Here is a 19,468-nt window from a genome sequence, read left to right as displayed (position 1 = left end):
GCAGCAACAAATTTCTAGACCATGATTTCTCCTGGTTGCACCTTTCCCCCACATCACAGCATCCAACTGCCAGTTGAATGGCTTCGGAGCTTTTACCTTTACTAGCTTCCCTGGCAGATCATTGCAGGCATTAATCACTCTGTAAAAAAGTACCTCCTGACATCGGTTCCTGAACGTGTTTGCAGCTGGTTTATTATATGCAGTTAAATGGAGTGCGGTTGATTTTCTGAGACTTGTAGACAGTAAATAGGCGGTTGATGGCCAAAGCCAAATTTCTGTCACATCAAGTGACATCTTATGGCATTAGCAAGTTCTTTTCAGTCTAGGATATCAATATAATGCCTCAAGCTGAAGGCTGCTGATGGTACCTAGAGACAAAGATTAGATGGGTTCTTCGGATAACCATCAGGTCTACTTTGTATAAGTATTATTTGCATCCAATATGTATCCACAGGGGTACTTCTCAATGTCCTTTTCATCCTTCCTATTCCTGTAGAACAATGAAGAGTAAAGCTTGATTCAGACTGAAGGTTATGTTGCTCAAAGGGCTGTTGAATTTTAAAGAAAATTCCTAATTAATTATTGAAAGGTTTGCAGCTGATCTTGGCAGTGCCCATAGCATTGTTGGCATGTCATGATTTATTAACTGACCCATTCTACCCAACACCTTGGGAGAAAAATTCGGTTGATTTGCGCCTCCCATTAGTACTCTAAGAGGGCATTAATGGGCCGCAAAGTAACTAGCGCCTGGGCGCGGCAGCGCCAACACCTTCCGCGAAATTCAGCAGGAGGTTACCGCTGTACGCATCGCTCCGCTCGCGCCCCGGCCGCTATCTTCAGTAGTGTCCCCTGACTTACCGCCAGATATTATGTCCGGCAGGGTCAGGAGGGCCTACCTGCGGCTGGGGCAGCGCAAATTAAAGGCGCGGTGCTGGGTGGCCATTTTTGTTGCTGGCCGCCTGCCAGCACCTGCCGCCGTTGCTGTCCCTGGCCTCCTGAGCAGCCCCCCGCGGGGTGTCGGCTGCGCTCCGTGAGCCCAGCACTTCTCGAGTGCCGAACTCTTTTACCGGCACGCCGATCCCTGGTGGCCCAGCTGGGCCCCGGGTTGCGCTGTGCTAGGCCCTTCCCCTTTAAGAAGGGGAGGAAGGCCTGCAGTACGGCGGCGTGACGTGCCGCAGTGCCTGGCACGTAGTGCCGTGATATTCACTCACAGCGCCCCAAGAGGGAGGCGGGGCGCTTCCAGTAGCAGTCCGCCTCCCTCTTGGGGCGCTAACAGTAAATTTCGGGCGCGGGGGTGCTGATTTTTTCAGGGCATTAAAAGTAGCGCCCCGGCAAAGTAATCCCCCCAAAGGGGGCGCAACCCAATTTTTCCCCCCCTTATCTCAGAAAAAGGGCACAAAACTGTTCTTTGTCACCAGTTTCTGTCCTTTTACATAGAATTACATAGAATGTACAAACAGCAACAGGCCATTCGGCCCAACTGGTCCATGCTCCACACACGCCTCCTCCCACACCTCTTCATCTCACCCTGTCAGCATAATCCTCTATTCCTTTCTCCCTCATGTGTTCATCTAGCTTCCCCTTAAATACATCTATGCTATTTGCCTCAACTACTCCTTGTGGTAGATGTAATGTACATACCTTTAAGAGGGGAACTATCTTTTACAGCTCATGTATACTGCAGTACCGGCAGTGACCACACCTGAATATAGCACTGAGTAGTAATCTGTACAGATCAGTTCCACTGTGAGCCATGTTGAGTAAACACCTGTTGCACCGTTTCTCCTGCAGTCTGTGTCTTATTATACACGGACAAAACATTGGCGATGAGGCAAGTTCGAACCTACCTGCAACTCTGCATCACCTCCCGGGGATTCGTTCCTGGAGATCAGTGGATTGGAGGTCAAGGCCAGAGACTCGGGCGTCGACCACGGGCAACCGCCCAGTCATCCAGCAGACTCGAGAATTGCGGGGGAGGCTGTCGAGAGCCAGGCTTGGCTTTCCAGTCGAGGTGGTCCAGCGAAATGGGCTGGCAACAGGTGGTGCGCAGACCCTTCCCGGACAGCGGCGGGCTAGAGACTGACCGAGCGGCACAGCAAAGGGCCAAGCAGCGTCGACGGGGGAGAGAGAGAGAGAGGGCAGAGCGCACAGGGTGCAGCCGGTGTTCAGGGGCCGAGCAGCATCGAAGAGAGGGAGAGAGAGACGTGCAGAAACCCGCGAGGCGCCGCCATTGCCACGAGGACCGCTGAGAGTGGCGTTGGCAGCAGCGCAGGAGAAGCGCGCGAAACCTACAGGGCGCCGCCATTGCCACGAGAACCGCCGGGAGCGGCGTTGGCAGCAGCGGGGGAGGAAGGAAAGCGTGGGAGACGCCATTTTAAGCCATTGGGAGACGCCATTTTAAACCACACCCAAAATGCCGAAGAGTGGCAGTATCACCGCATTTGACAATGAAGTCGAAGATTGGACTACATATGTCGAACGAATAGAGGTGTACTGCAAGGCAAATGAGGTGTCAGATGACAAGAAAGCGTCGGTATTGTTAAATTTAATGGGTGCAAAGACGTATGGTTTATTACGAAATCTAGTAAACCCAACGAAGCCAATGGAAAAGAGTTTTGAAGACATAGTAACGATACTACAGGAACATTTAAACCCCACACCACTGCTGATAGCAGAAAGATTCAAGTTTCACAAACGGAACCAGCATAAGGATGAAAGCAATGCTGATTATTTAACAGAACTGCGCAAACTATCGAAACATTGCCAGTTTGGAGCGGGACTGGCAGATACCTTAAGGGACAAGTTTGTGTGTGGGCTTCAAAGTGAAGGAACCCAGAAACGGCTTTTATCTGAAAAGGACCTTACGCTGGAAAAGGCTTTCAGCATTGCGGTATCATATGAAGCAGCAGCACGGGGCGCTGCAGAGATACAACAGAGACCACAAGAATATGGCACAAACGAAATGTCATATGGAACAGAGAAGTGCTATCGCTGCGGCAGAACAACACATGACCAGAATGATTGCTGGTTCAAAGACAAAGTGTCCAGACAGTGTGGAAAAGTAGGACACATAGCACGAGTCTGCAGGTCGGGAAAGAAAACCAGCAATAAGAAACCTACCAAAGGAAAGTACAAGAAGGTACATAAGATGACGGAGAATAGTTCAGAAGAACAAAAGAGTGATAACGGCTCCGAAAGCAGGAAACTGATTTGTCTGAAACTAAATAATGTGATCACAACGGAGGATCACCGAACCATTTGGGTCACTCTCAAGATAGCAGGAGTCCAGGTAAAGATGGAATTGGACACAGGATCAGCCCTAACAGTCATAAACCGACGGGACTATGAGCGGCTATTCTCACACATATCCTTGAGAGACACAAAAATTATTTTGAAGACGTACATGGGGCAAAAAGTCTACCCCAAAGGAAAAATAAGGGTGACCGTTATATATAACGGTAAGGAAACACCAAAACTAGACCTGTATGTATTGCAAGATGGAGAACCACCATTACTGGGATGTGAATGGATCCGGAAAATACACCTGGATTGGCATTCCATACAGGCACTGACTGTGGCTTACAAAAAGGATGAAGACGTCACACCTGGGCGACTGTCAAAGATCCTAACTGACGCGAAAGAAGTGTTCCAGCAAGGACTCGGAACACTAAAAGGCATGACAGCGATGATTAAAATTGAAGAAAGCGCAAGCCCAAAATTTTTTAAGGCCAGACCGGTACCTTATGCGATCCGCCCAGCCGTCGAAGCAGAGCTGGAGAGTCTGGAACATTCAGGTGTACTGTCCAAGGTAGACTGGAGCGAGTGGGCTACACCCATCGTCCCTGTGATGAAAAAGTCGTTGAGCAGCATGCCTGGGGAACCAAGGAAGGTTCGCATCTGTGGGGACTTTAAGGTAACAGTGAACCCAGTCCTTCGCACCGTACTATATCCACTTCCGCAGATTGAAGATATTTTCGCCTCGCTATCTGGAGGGAAACGCTTCACTAAGATTGATCTGGCCCAGGCGTATCTGCAAATGGAGGTAGAAGAAGCATCAAAAAAATACCTCACAATCAACACCCATAAAGGTCTCTACCAATACAACCGGCTGGTATTCGGGGTAGCATCAGCTCTGGCTATTTGGCAGAGGGCAATGGAACAAGTCCTGCAAGGGATCCCAGGGACCCAGTGTTATTTGGATGACATCCTGGTCATGGGCGAAAATGACAGTGATCACCTTGTCAACCTGGAGCAGGTGCTCACTAGATTGCAGGAATATGGGCTCCGAGCTAACCGCCCCAAATGCAAGTTTTTTAGAAAACAGATCTCGTATTGTGGCCACGTTATCGATAAAGAGGGGTTACATAAGTTCGCAGAGAAGATTGAGGCAGTAGTCAAGGCTCCAGCACCGGAAAATGTGTCACAACTGAGGTCGTTCCTCGAGCTGGTTAACTACTACCATAAGTTCTTGCCAAATTTGTCTACAATACTACACCCACTGAACACCCTACTGCAAACTGGGGTGCCATGGAAGTGGGGTGACGAATGTAGACGAGCTTTCCAGAAGAGCAAAACACTGATCACATCGAAAGAGGTATTGGCCCATTACAACCCAGCATTACCAATTCAGTTGGCATGTGATGCGTCACCCTACGGCATTGGAGCGGTGCTGTCGCACAAATTCTCGGAGGGCTCAGAGAGGCCAATAGCCTTTGCGTCACGATCACTAACCTCAGCCGAGCGTAACTACGCCCAGATTGACAGGGAGGCCCTCAGCCTAGTGTGGGGAGTGAAAAAGCTCAATCACTATCTGCACGGGCAGAAATTCACCTTGCTGACTGATCACCAGCCTCTTGTCTCCATTTTTAATCCGAAGAAGGGAGTTCCGGTGATGACTGCGCAACGACTACAAAGATGGTCACTTTTTCTAGGGGCGCACCACTATGAGATTGAATATAAGGGCACAAAACAGCATGGAAATGCTGATGGGCTATCACGCCTGCCACTGCCTACTGCGGAGGAAGCACCAGCAGTGGATCCTGTCGAAATATCCCATTCGACTACAGTTGAATACCTACAGGTAACTAACGCTTGTATCGAAAAGGAAACCCGAAATGACCCGACACGGTCTCGGGTATATGATTTGACGGTGAAGGGATGGCCAGCACATGGCGTCTCACTGTTGCCAGCATTCTCGACAAGGAGAGAACAGCTGTCAGTGTGCCGGGGGACCTTGATGTGTGGATCCCGAGTGGTAATTCCACCCAAGTTAAGGGATAGAGTGCTCAATGAGCTTCATGAGGGTCATCTGGGAGGGGTAAAAATGAAAAGCCTAGCCAGGGCTTATGTGTGGTGGCCGGGAATCGACAAACAAATCAAGGACCTGACCAAGAGCTGCTCAGGATGCCAGAAAGTCCAAAATGCACCACCACAGGCCCCTCTACACCCATGGGAGTGGCCCTGATCTCCATGGCAACGGGTGCATATTGATTTTGCTGGTCCATTCATGGACTCAATGTTTTTAATAGCCGTAGATGCGCACTTGAAATGGCCTGAGGTCATCAAAATGTCCTCCACCACCACGGAGAAAACTATTGCAGTGCTACGGACCATTTTTGCCAGGAATGGCTTGCCAGAACAGATTTGCTCCGACAACGGACCACAGTTTGTGTCCGAAGAGTTCCGGAGGTTCTTGAAAAAGAATGGGGTAAGGCATTACACATCCGCCCCATATCATCCAGCCACAAATGGATTGGCTGAGAGGTTCGTACAAACCTTTAAGAAGGCGATCAAGGCCATGTGCGATGAAAAAATTCCACTACAGCATAAGATGGACAATTTCTTATTAGCCTACCGAAACGCGACACATGCAGTTACCAACCAGACCCCGGCCATGATGTTCTTTAACTGAAGGTTGAGATCTCGTCTGGGCTTGCTCAGACCAAATGTGCGAAGAAATGTTGAGGACAAACAATTCCAGCACATCAATGAGAAGCCGACAAGGAGCTTCAATGTAGGGCAACCAGTCTTGGCCCGTGACTATCGAACAGAGAAATGGCAACCCGGAACGATTTGTACAAGGCAGGGGCCATTAATGTACACAGTGGATGTCGGGGAGAACATTGTGAGACACCACGTCAATCAGATCTTAGCGTCACAGGAACGTGTCAACCCCATGTCTCGAGTACCTGGGGATGAACCCGACATACCAGTAGCATCTACTTCAGACCCAGTAGCAGTGGAACCCGATGAACTACCCGATGAAGAGGGGTCAGAATCGCCTCTGCACCAAGAACAAGAACCTCCGGAAAGGCGCTATCCCGAAAGGGTCAGGAAGCCGCCCCAAAGACTGAATCTATAAATGGACTTTTGTTGTTTAATGTACATGTTGAAATGTTAATTGTTATTTGAATATTAGGGGTACTACTAATCTAAAAGGGGAGGAATTGTAGTGTATGTGCCTTTAAGTCAGAACTACTTTTACAGCTCCTGTATACTGTAGTACCAGCAGTGACCACACTGGTATATAAGCTTTGCGCATGCCTCTGTACCCACAGTCTAGAGACTACCCTCCTCCAGTAAAGACCTGTTTATTGTTCATGTACAGCATCCGTGTGATTATTTAATAATAGCATATCCACTGAACCACGGATCCAACAGTGGACAATTTCCTGTTCACCTACCGGAATGCGACACATGCAGTCACCAACCAGGCCCCAGCCATGATGTTCTTTAACCGAAGGTTAAGATCTCGCCTGGATTTGCTCAGACCAAACGTACGAAGAGATGTTGAGAGTAAGCAATTCCAGCACATCCATGAGAAGCCAACAAGGAGCTTCAATGTAGGGCAACCAGTCTTGGCCTGCGACTACCGAACAGAAAAATGGCAGCCAGGAACGATATGCACACGGCAGGGCCCACTAATGTACACAGTGGATGTTGGGGAGAGCATCGTGAGACGCCATGCTGACCAGATCCTAGTCACAGGAACAAGTCAACCCCATGCCTCGCCCATACGTACCTGGTGATGAACCCGACGTACAGGTGGCACCTACCCCAGAAACAGTAGCATCGGAAGCTGATGAACCAACCGACGACAGGGGGCCAGAATCGCCTCCGCACCAAGAGCAAGACACTCGGGAAAGGTACTATCCAGAAAGGATCAGGAAGCCTCCACAAAGACTGAATATATAAATAGACTATTTTCAGCTAATGTTGCGTGTTAAAAGTGTTAATTGTAATTAGTTTGATATTTAATTGTTAAATGAGTGTTATGGTACTGTTAATCTAAAAGGGGAGGAATTGTAATGTATATACCTTTAAGAGGGGAACTATCTTTTACAGCTCATGTATACTGCAGTACCGGCAGTGACCACACCTGTATATAGTACGATAGCAAAATACTGCAGATGTTGGAAATCCGAAATAACAACAGAAAATGCTGGAAAAACTCAGCAGGTCAGGCAACATCCGTGGAGAGAAATTTGAGTTGACGTTTTGGGTTGGACCCTTCTTCAAAACTGGACAGAAAAGAAACTAGATCGAAGGCAGGGCTGCGATCGGACAAATGAATAAAAGAAACAAAAGAAGTAAAAGAGATTAGAAGCTAGACGAGATGGTAATAGGCTGGGATTAGGTGTAAAGTGTACTGGCAGGGCAAAAGATAGCTGCCAGGTGTGAGAGAGAAACAAAAGGAAAGGGGGGGGGGGAAAGGAGTGGAACAATTACAAGAGAAAATGAAATAGGGGCCGAGCTTATGATCTGAAATTGTTGAACTCGATATTGAGTCCGGAAGGCTGCAGACTGCCTAATCGGAAGATGAGGTGCTGTTCCTCGAGTTTACGTTGAGCTTCCGTGGAACAATACAAGAGGCCAAGGACGGTGAGGTCCGAGTGGGAATGGAGCGGTGAATTAAAATGACAGGCGACCGGAAGCTCGGGGTCACCCTTACGGACTGAACGGAGGTGTTCCGCAAAGCGGTCACCCAATCTGCGTTTGGTCTCCCCAATGTAGAGGAGACCGCATCGTGAGCAGCGAATACAGTATACTAGATTGCGAGAAGTACAAGTAAATCGCTGTTTCACCTGGAAGGGGTGTTTGGGGCCCTGGACAGTGGGAAGGGGGGAGGTATAGGGGCAGGTGTTACATCTCCTCCGCTTGCACGGGAAGGTGCCAGGCGAAGAGGAAGGGCTGTTTGGGGTGATAGAGGAGTGGACTAGGGTGTCTCGGAGGGAGCGGTCCCTGCGGAATGCTGAAAGGGGAGGGGAGGGGAAGATACGTTTGGTGGTGGGATCACTTTGGAGGTAGCGGAAATGCCGGAGGATGATCTGTTGAATGTGGAGGCTGGTGGGGTGAAAGGTGAGGACAAGGGGAACCCTATCGTGGTTCCGGGAGGGAGGGGCAGGGGTGAGGGCAGAAGTACGGGAGATAGAACTGACACGGTCGAGGGCAGTGTCAACCACAGTAGAGGGGAATCCTCGGTTGCGGAAAAAGGAAGACATGTCTGAAGCACTGGTGTGGAAGGTGGCGTCGTCGGAGCAGATACGGCGGAGGCGGAGAAACTGGGAGAATGTATTGTTCCACGGAAGCTCAACGTAAACTCGAGGAACAGCACCTCATCTTCCGATTAGGCAGTCTGCAGCCTTCCGGACTCAATATCGAGTTCAACAATTTCAGATCATAAGCTCGGCCCCTATTTCATTTTCTCTTGTAATTGTTCCACTCCTTTCCCTGCTCCCCTTTCCTTTTGTTTCTCTCTCACACCTGGCAGCTATCTTTTGCCCTGCCAGTACACTTTACACCTAATCCCAGCCTATTACCATCTCGTCTAGCTTCTAATCTCTTTTACTTCTTTTGTTTCTTTTATTCTTTTGTCCGATCGCAGCCCTGCCTTCGATCTAGTTTCTTTTCTTTCCAGTTTTGAAGAAGGGTCCAACCCGAAACGTCAACTCAAATTTCTCTCCACGGATGTTGCCTGACCTGCTGAGTTTTTCCAGCATTTTCTGTTGTTACACCTGTATATAGCACTGAGTAGTAATCTATACAGATCAGTTCCACTGTGAGCCACGTTGAGTAAACACCTGTTGTATCGTTTCTCCTGCAGTCTGTGTCTTATTATACACAGACACAACAGTAGAGAGTTCCACATTCTCACCACTCTCTGGGTAAATAAGTTTTCCCTGAATGCATGGATGTTACACACAAGAACTGACTGAATATGACGCCCTTCATAGTTGGATAGCCGGATGGCATTCACCATCTGGATTCCTATAGGAACAATGGGAACTTGGTGATGAGCCAGGGACCTAATGAGGAGCCAACACCTTCAGAAGAGTACAAGGGCTGGGAGAACATTGCCAGAACAAAATATGATGGTCTTTTAACTTTCATGGCTGGGTATCAGCCAGAGATAGATGATTGAAGAGGTTTTGTTTCCCTACGGGACCGAAAGTCTGTTGAATTGTGGATTCAATGTAATCAAATAGTGACTGTAAGGGTCACAGCGAGGTGTTGTCCACACTGGCCGGGAGCCAACAGCATAGAATAAGTATCCTTTCAATTTATATGACTCAGATTAATATTGAATCTTTTTATTTTAAACAGTTTTTCAGAGAATGTCTGGATCTTATCACAAGACAGTAAATTTATTCAAGGGTTTCAGCTAATGCCACAAACCAAGAGACTGAGGTTCAAATAGTCATAGCCGTCATCCGAAAAGCTGCTTTGAAATCAATCTGTTCCTTTCCCTAATGTACTGTAAAATGGATGACATATTCGCAAGAAGAGATTTGCTGCATTTTGCAACTTGTGACCATGCTGCAAAATACTTTTCTTTAATTATAACCATTCTGTTAAATAAAACAACTTTACCTGCACCAAGCCTGTGCATTCTCCAGACTGCAGAGGCCCAGTTTACTGGCAATAGCAGGTCAAACCTGATCCTGCCAACATAAACAGTTATCCAGCTCCAACGTTGCTCAGCACTATCACTGTAAAGTAAAAGAAAGAACTTGCATTTCTATAGCACCTTTCACAACCTTAGGATGTCCCAAACCGCTTTACAGCCAATTAAATACTTTTGAAGCACAGCCACTTTTGTAATGTGGGAAACGTGGCAGACAATTTATGCACAGCAAGGTCTCACAAACAGTAATGTGATGATGTTTGTTGAGGATAAATATTGGGCAGGACTCCGGGGATAACTCCTCTGCTCTTCTTCGAAATAGTGCCGTGGGATCTTTTACGTCCACCTGAGAGAGGTTTAATGTCTCATCTGAAAGACGGCACCTCCGACAGTGTAGCACTCCCTCAGCACTGCACTGGAGTGTCAGTCTATATTTCTGTGCTTAAGTCTCTGGAGTAAGACTTGAACCCATGACCTTCTGACTCAGGTGACAGTGCTACCCACGGCTAACACCTATATGACTTTAAAAAGGTGCTGGCATACCGGCAGGTGATAATAAGGTGAATTATCTAGAGCGAACCAGAATAAAAATATATTAACATCTTGTTAGCATCTAGCAGAATATTAGCACCATTTTCAAAGGCATTTTTACATTACAGGAGTTTAAGCAATAATAGCTGCCTCAAAAAACAGAAATTCCGGATACCAAAATCAGCTGAATCACACATCCTGGTAATGGCAGGAAGAAGTGTGCTGTCAGTAGGAGTTCAATGAACTACATCCCATTTATGTGTTCGATTACCACGTGTGAAACATAGGAACGTACAGGACTAGAAATGGCGATTGTGTTTTTATCCATTTGGTCCCAAAATTCATAACATACCAGACTCCATTCTCCGGGGGTCTTTTTTACCTTCTCCATTTGGGCAGTAAACTGGGCAGTGGAGTGGGCAATTTGCCCGTTATAGAACCAGCCAGATTTTCAATTCCATTGAAATCAGTGGGAATGAAAATCGGGCGGGTTAGGAACTTAGGAATTGCTAAACGTTAAAAGGCCAAGGCCATCTAGATCGCCTCCTACCATCCTGACAGTCACTTGATACAATGATAATGGAGTTGTTGACTATTCACAGCAATCAATCTCTATCAATCAGTCTACAACAAACCCAGACATGAGGCAAGGAAAACCTCCGTGGTGGCAATTGTAAGATTCGCAAAATTGATATTGTATTAATAAGGGTCGAATGGCAGAAGAGGCCATGATTTTAAAGACTGTTTTAAAAGAAGCCCAGGAAAAAGGGGCATTCAAAATGGCCACCAGACCCCGTGACCAACTTATTGGGACACTTTAAAATGGTTCCTGCAGTCCTCAGACAGCTTTGTGGATTCAACCCACAGTAGGTTCTGGAAGCCGTTTCTGAGAGAGCGAAACCAGACACCCACACAGACATAAAGATTGGATGCAGATCCAGTCAGATCGGCCTGTAGATAAAGGCCATCTAAATGTTTACCCAGACAAAGGGGAACAGTTCCATATTCATAAAGAATGCATCAAGAACCCGTTAAAGACATCAAGAAGACATTAAAAACAATGAAGGTCATTCCAGACCAGAGATGGCCCGTTACCAGCCATCCAAGAACAGTTTAAAATATAATAACTACCCTGTTGTGCAACCAGCCCGCCAAAATTAAAACAAAAGACTAACCTGATTTGGCGCGAGATAAGGGCTTCTGCTGAGAAGTATAATTGGGAGACACCGGGGGGTAGCGAAAGGAGGCTTCATGTTAGATATTGGAAGAGAGAGGTTCCTTTCTTCATCATCTTCGTGGGATCTTCGGTAATAGCCGTTACCTTTGATAGCAGCTGGAGTTCGGAGAAGAAGACGGTTCGAGCCGGCGTCCCGCCCCAGGGTAAAACATCAGGAGATCATCGACCAACACCGGGCCGTTCACGAAATGGGAGGTAGTAAAAAAATACTGAAGAAACCTATATGAAAGCGGGCTAGGGGCTTCCAACCGTGGTCAAGCAGATGATCTCTGCCAACATCCAGGCCCGTCAGTGTCCTGCCTGTCCGTGACCTTCACCTCAAGAAAGAGAGTGAGGTGTGGCACAGCCCGCTGTGGCTCCACTGACCACGAGGAAACAGGACGCCTGAGGGGATCAAAACGCAGACCTGTTTCAAAACTCTATACTTTTCCAACTGGATTGGTGAGCATGTTTCTGGCCCTTCATAATCGGATCTAGATAGGTTAATGGGGGTGGTCATTTTGGGTATAATTAACATGAGTTGTTGTCCCTCGATGTTCCGTGTGTTTCCCCATTTTATGATGATCTTTGTAAGGTATAATATGCCTGTATCCATTTTAGTTAGTACTGTATTGTTATGATTTGTTTTTCCCTCCCATGTACCCTCTTATTTGTTTGCATTTGATTTGTTTTTCCTTATGCAATATAATATCATTTTGTTTCATTAAACTTGGTCTATAAGAGTATTCTCTACATTGTAGTTCCTGCACCTAAGTCCAGTGTCTAGAATCTAAGGGGCGAGTGGGTCGAACCACTCAAGGTTTTTCTGTGGAAAAGAGAGAGAGAGAGAGAGAGGCCTTTGAGAGGGAGTAACCTCTGCGATCTGCGAATCTCGAGAGAGAGAGAGCAAAACCCCTTACACAATCTTTGGGAATCTAAAAAGATTGACTAAAATGATACCAGAACTGAGAAGTTATACTGATCAGGAAAGATTGAACAGGCTGGGGCTCTTTTCTCTAGGAAAGAGAAGACTGAGGGGTGGCCTGATAGAGGTCTTCAAGATGATGAAAGATTTTGATAGAGTAGACACGGAGAAGATGTTTCCACTTGTGGGGGGTGACCAGTACTAGGGATCGTAAATACAAGATAGTCACTAACAAATCCAAAAGGAAATTCAGAAGAAACTTTTTTACCCAGAAAGTGGTGAGAATGTGGAACTCGCTACCACAGCGGGTAGTTGAGACGAATAGCATCAATGCATTTAAGGGGGAAGCTAGATAAACACATGAGGGAAAAAAGAACAGAAGGATACATTGATAGCATGAGATGAAGTAGGATGGAAGGAGGCTCATGTGGAGCATAAACACCAGCAGAGACCAGTTGGGCTGAATGGCCTGTTTCTATGCTGTAAATTCTATTGAAAGTTCTGGTTGGTTTCACTCTCCCTTTCCAGGAAAATATTGTTGCCAGTGAGGCTTGAGTTGGGAAAGAGGTGTTGAAATAGTGGCAAATTATATTTTAAGAAAAGAAAATGAACAGGCTTTTAGCAATATAGGTAGACTATCCTTTATCCGAAAACCTCGGGACCAGCCGAGTTTCGGTTTTCGGAGAATTTCGGATTTCGGAAGGTAGGTCGGCGGGGGTCCGCGGGGGGGTCGGCGGGGGTCGGGGCCAGCTGGGGTCCGGGGGGGTCGGCGGTTGTCAGGGCCGGCGGGGTCTGCGGGGGGGTCGGCGGTTGTCGGGGCCGGCGGGGTCCACGGGGGGGTCAGCGGTTTGCGGGGTCCGCGGGGGGGTCGGCAGGGGTCGGGGCCGGCGGGGGGGTCGGCGGGGGGGGTCGGTGGTTGTCGGGGCCGGCGGGGTCCGTGGGGGGGTCAACGGGGGGGGGTCGGCGGTTGTCGGGGCCGGCGGGGTCCGCGGGGGGGTCGGCGGGGGGTCGTGCGCACGACTTACGCTGACGCTCAGCGTAAGTCGGTCGGGGTCGGTGGGGGTCGGGGCCGGCGGGGGGGTCGGCGGGGGGTCATGCGCACGACTTACCCTTTATCCGAACTTCCGAAACCGGAACCCTCTAAAAACCGAAGGTTTTTTCGTTCAGCGTAAGTCGTACGCACGACTTACGCTGAACGAAAAAAACTTCGGTTTTTAGAAGGTTTCGGTTTTCGGAAGTCCGGATAAAGGGTAGTCTACCTGTATACCAAATGAATGACCTTTTTCACTGATTTGGGAATACGCAGAAAATAAATGGAGTACAAAATCTACAAGGATGAACAACCAGTAGGTAGCATAAACTGACACTGCAGTGATTCACTGTTCAGTAAATGGCTGCCACAGGGTCATTTACTTGATTCATTCATAGCGCCAGAGACCCGAGTTCGAATCCGGCCTCGGGCGACTGTCTGTGTGGAGTTTGCACATTCTCCCCGTGTTTGCGTGGGTTTTCTCCGGGTGCTCCGGTTTCCTCCCACAGTCCAAAGATGTGCAGGTTAGGTTGATTGGCTATGATAAATTGACCCTTAGTGTTAGGGGGATTAAATACGTGGGGTTACAGGGATAGGGTGGGACATGTGTTGGTGTAGGGGTTACGGGGATCGGGTGGGATATGTGTCGGTGCAGGCTCGATGGGCCGAAATGGCCTCTATCTGCACTGTGGGGTTTCTGTGATTCTGTGATTCTGTGATACTGTGTAGTTAAAAGAACAACTGTATAAGCTGTAAGGCCTGTCATTGAGCAGTCCCCCAGTGATTCAGTGAGTGAATCTGTGGACCAGGCTTACCAATCTCTTGCATATGACAGTCGCCTCATACTTATGGAGGGCCGAGTTTCCCATAGTCTGAAATAAAAACAGAAATCTCTGGAAATACACAGCAGGCCCACCAGCATCTGAAACATGATAATGGTGATAACAAGTTTATACAGTATAGAGCACTGGCTTAGTCTCAAATGGACACAGTTCTAGTCACTGCATTACACTGGCTCAGTTCCACCCAGAGTACTGGGCACTGGTCACTATATTACACTGGGGCATTCCTGGCTTTGGAGAGGATACAGAAGCGGGAAATGAAACTGATACAGAGATTCGGGAACAGAGAGATGAGTGGAGACTAAGTCAGAATGTTTACCACTGGAGAAAAGGCGGCTTAGAGCAGACCTTACCAAAGGTTTTAAGAATATAAGCTGCATTGATAAACAAAACCCTAATAAATTGTTTGACATAAGTACAAACTCTGGGCATGAATTTAGGCTTAAAAGAGTGGATGGACAATTTATATTTAATTACTTCACACAGAGGATAGAGGAGGTGAGGAACAGACTGTCGAGCTGGATGGTGTTAGAAAATTTAAGTGGGAGCTGGCTTGGCGGGAGAGGGAGGGACACGGGGAATGGGGGTTCACGGAGAGAGAGGAAGACTGAGGAATGGGGGTTCAGGGGAAAGATGGAGACTGTAGTGTATGTACTTTTAAGAGAGAACTACTTTTACAGCTCCTGTATACTGTAGTACCGGCAGTGACCACCCCTGTATATAAGCCTTGAGCATGCCTCTGTACTGCCAGTCTTGAGACTACCCTACTCCAGTAAACACCTGTTGATTGTTAAGTTACAGCATCCGTGTAGTTATTTGAAAACATCATACTCTCAGAATCACGGATCTAACAGTGGCGACGAGTGTCGATTCGAATCTACCTGCAACTCTGCATTTCCCTTCAAGGATTCGCTCCGGGAGGGCGGTGGAATAAAGTCGAGGCCAGAAGCACGGGCGTCGACCACAAGACGCCATTGTTGACAGTTAAATCACACCCAGGGATGCCGAAGAGTGGCAGTATCTCTACGTTCGACAATAAAGTCGAAGATTGGGCGACATATGTGGAACGTATTGAGGTGTACTGCAGGGCGAATGAAGTGCCAGATGCTAGGAAAGCACTGGTTTTGTTAAATTCCATGGGTGCAAAAACTTATGGCTTACTGCGAAACCTAATAACCCCAGAGCAGCCTGTGAATAAGAATTTCGAAAGCATAGTAGAAATCCTACAGGACCACTTAAACCCCACACCGCTGCTGATAGCAGAAATATTTAAGTTCCACAAAAGGAACCAGCATAAAGACAAAAGTAATGCTGAGTACTTAACGGAACTGCGCAAGCTATCGAAACACTGCCAGTTTGGATTGGGACTAGCAGATACGTTAAGGGACAATTTTGTGTGTGGGCTTCAAAGTGAAGGAACCCAGAAACAGCTTCTATCAGAAAAGGATCTTACGCTGGACAAGGCTTTCAGCATGGCAGTATCACACGAAGCAGCTGCAAGGGGCGCTGCAGAGATGCAACGGAGACCACAAGAATATGGCACCAATGCAATGTCATATGGAACATGTGGTGTATGTGCCTTTAAGAGCAATTGTGGTGTATGTGCCTTTAAGAGCCCCAGGTGTGCGTAATGCCGGTAATTGCCACTTGGGCTATATAAGCCTGTGTATTGTGTATATCCTTTAGAACCCCCCCCCAGACTTGCTTAGTAAATACCTATGAACCAACTCCTGTCTTCAGTGTCTTTATCTACACACGGACACTACAGTGGCGACGAAGTGGAAACGGACTTACCTGCAATTCGGCAGCACCTCAAGGACATCGATTCCTCCAGCGTCCAGAAGACTCAAGGAAGTAATAGAAACTGTGGTTTCACCAGCTGGCCAAGCTGGTGGCAGGTACTGCGCTAATCCTTCCTGGGCGTCAGGCTGGGGCTCCAGCGTCGGGCTCTACAGCTGAGACAGGCAGCAAAATCGGAGGCAAGCAATAACGGACTGGGAGGGTGCACTCGGGAGACGGCCGGCGCGGCAAGCAGGTCAGCGTTTAGACCTCCGTCGGGAATGAGTCTCCAACAGTGAATAAACAGAAACCACAGTAAAACAGCGTTGTTATCGGTAGCAGCGGCGGGAAAGCGCAGGAAGCGCCATATCGTTGCTACAGAGGAAAAAAAAGCGCGGGAAGCGCCATATTTTTTTTTTTGAAATGCCTAAGTCTGGCAATATTGATGCTTTTGATAACGAAACAGAGCCTAACTTTGGCAATATTGATGTTTTTGATAACAAGATAGAGAATTGGACCACATATGTAGAAAGAGTGGAGGTGTTTTGCACCGCAAATGGAATAGAAGATGAAAAAAAAGCTTCAGTGCTTCTGGATCTAATGGGCGCAGAAACATACAAGCTGTTACGCAACTTAATCACTCCAGCCGAACCGATGGACAAGAATTTTGAGGAGATTGTTGACACCCTACACTGCCAATTCGAGGCAGGACTGGCAGATTCTCTGCAAGACAAATTCATCTGCGATCCCCTAAGTGTAGAAACACAAAAAAAGGTATCTTCTGGAAAAGATTTAACACTGGACAAGGCTTTCAGTGCAATAGGAGCGGCAAAGATACAGCAAAGGCCACAGGACTTCGGCACCCATGAAATGACACGGGGTTTCAAGAGATGTTATCGCTGCGGCAGATCCAACCATGACCAGAGGGATTGCTGGTTCAAAGAAAAAGCATGCAGGCGATGCGGAAAGATGGGACACATTCCACGTGTATGCCGATCTGAAAATAAAAAATCCACTAACGGGAAAAGAATCAATAAGGAAAAGCACAGAAAGGTACAAATGATGACGGACAGTAGCTCCAAAGGCCAGAAGAGCGATAGCGACTCCGGGAACAAGAGACTAAGCTCTCTCAAATTACATAATGTAATTGCCAATGAAGATTACCAGACCATTTGGGTTACCCTCATAATAGCAGGGTCCCCAGTTAAAATGGAGCTAGATACAGGATCAGCTCTAACCGTAATAAATCGATGAGATTACGAGAGGCTATTTTCGCATATACCTCTAAAAGACACATCCATTATCTTAAAAACATATACGGGGCAGAAAGTATACCCCAAAGGAAAAATAAAGGTGCCTGTGGTATACAACGGCAAAGAAATACAAAAGTTGTATTTATACATTCTACAAGATGGTGGTCCACCGTTGTTGGGACGTGAATGGATAAGGAAGATACATTTAGACTGGCACTCCATTCAGGCACTGACGGTGACCAGTAAGGAAAAAAGCAAGGATGACATCATACCTGAACGATTAAAAGACATCTTGGCCAATGCCAAAGAAGTGTTTCAAGAGAAACTAGGAACCTTGAAAGGCATCACCGCCTCAATAAAAGTGGAAGATGCAGCAATTCCAAAAATTTTTAAGGCAAGACCGGTGCCATACGCAATACGTCCGGCAGTCGAGGCAGAGCTGGAGAATTTGGAAAAGGCAGGCGTATTATCCAAAATAGATTGGAGCGAATGGGCAACACCCATCGTTCCAGTCATGAAAAAAGCATTGAAAAATAACTCTGAGGAACAGAGAAAAATTCGCATCTGTGGGGACTTTAAGGTGACTGTAAACCCGGTCCTTCACACGGTACAGTATCCTCTTCCGAGGATAGAAGATATTTTCGCCTCACTATCCGGAGGAAAACATTTCACAAAAATTGACTTGGCACAGGCATATCTACAGATGGAGGTTGAGGAGACCTCTAAAAAGTATCTCACAATAAACACACACAAAGGCCTGTACCAGTACAATCGACTGGTTTTTGGAGTAGCATCAGCTCCAGCCATCTGGCAAAGAGCTATGGAGCAAGTCCTGCAAGGGATTCCGGGGACTCAATGCTACCTAGACGACATCCTTATAACAGGAGAAAACGACAACGAGCACCTTGCCAATTTGGAGCAGGTGCTCACTAGGCTGAAAGAACGGGGCCTACGAGCAAATCGCCCCAAGTGCGAATTTTTCCAAAATCAGATATCATATTGTGGCCACATAATTAATAAGGAAGGGTTGCATAAGTCACCTGAAAAAATTGAAGCAGTTATAAAAGCCCCAGCACCTGAAAATGTTTCACAATTGAGATCATTCCTGGGATTAATAAATTACTATCATAAATTTTTACCGAACTTATCAACTATTCTACACCCTCTTAATGATCTTCTACACACAGGAGTGATTTGGAAATGGAACGAAGACTGTAAACGTGCCTTCCATAAATGTAAAGACTTAATCACATCCGAGAAAGTTTTGGCTCATTACAACCCATCACTACCAATCAGACTGGCGTGCGATGCATCCCCTTACGGCATAGGAGCGGTATTGTCCCATAGATTCCCTGATGGCTCGGAACGGCCGATAGCTTTTGCATCACGCTCATTGAACTCAGCTGAGTGTAACTATTCCCAGATAGACAGGGAAGCACTCAGCCTGGTATGGGGAGTGAAGAAATTCAACCATTACCTACACGGACAAAAATTTACATTGCTGACTGACCATCAACCCCTCATCTCCATATTCAACCCTAAGAAAGGTGTCCCCATTATGACAGCACAAAGACTACAGAGGTGGTCCCTTTTTCTAGGGGCACACCAATACAACATTGAATACAAAGGGTCAAAACAGCATGGGAATGCTGACGGTTTATCGCGCCTGCCGTTGCCAACAATAGAAGAGGCACCTACAGTAGACCCAGTAGAGATATTCCACTCTACCATAGTGGAATGTCTACCGGTGACAAATTCTGCCATTGAAAGGGAGACCAGAAATGACCCTACTCTCTCACGGGTCTATGATTTAACAATGAAGGGATGGCCAGCACATGGCGAACCACTGTTGCCAGCATTCTCGCAAAGAAGAGAACAGCTGTCAGTGTGCCGAGGAACCTTGATGTGTGGATCCAGAGTGGTGATTCCACCCAAACTCCAGGATAAAGTGCTAAAGGAGCTTCACGAGGGGCATCTGGGTGGAGTGA

The sequence above is a fragment of the Somniosus microcephalus genome, chromosome 1 (genome assembly GCF_052327205.1).
Source record: "Somniosus microcephalus isolate GS21.2 chromosome 1, FLI_Smic_1.0, whole genome shotgun sequence".
NCBI classification, from domain to species: domain Eukaryota; kingdom Metazoa; phylum Chordata; class Chondrichthyes; order Squaliformes; family Somniosidae; genus Somniosus; species Somniosus microcephalus.
Note: the sequence above shows the minus strand (reverse complement) of the source record.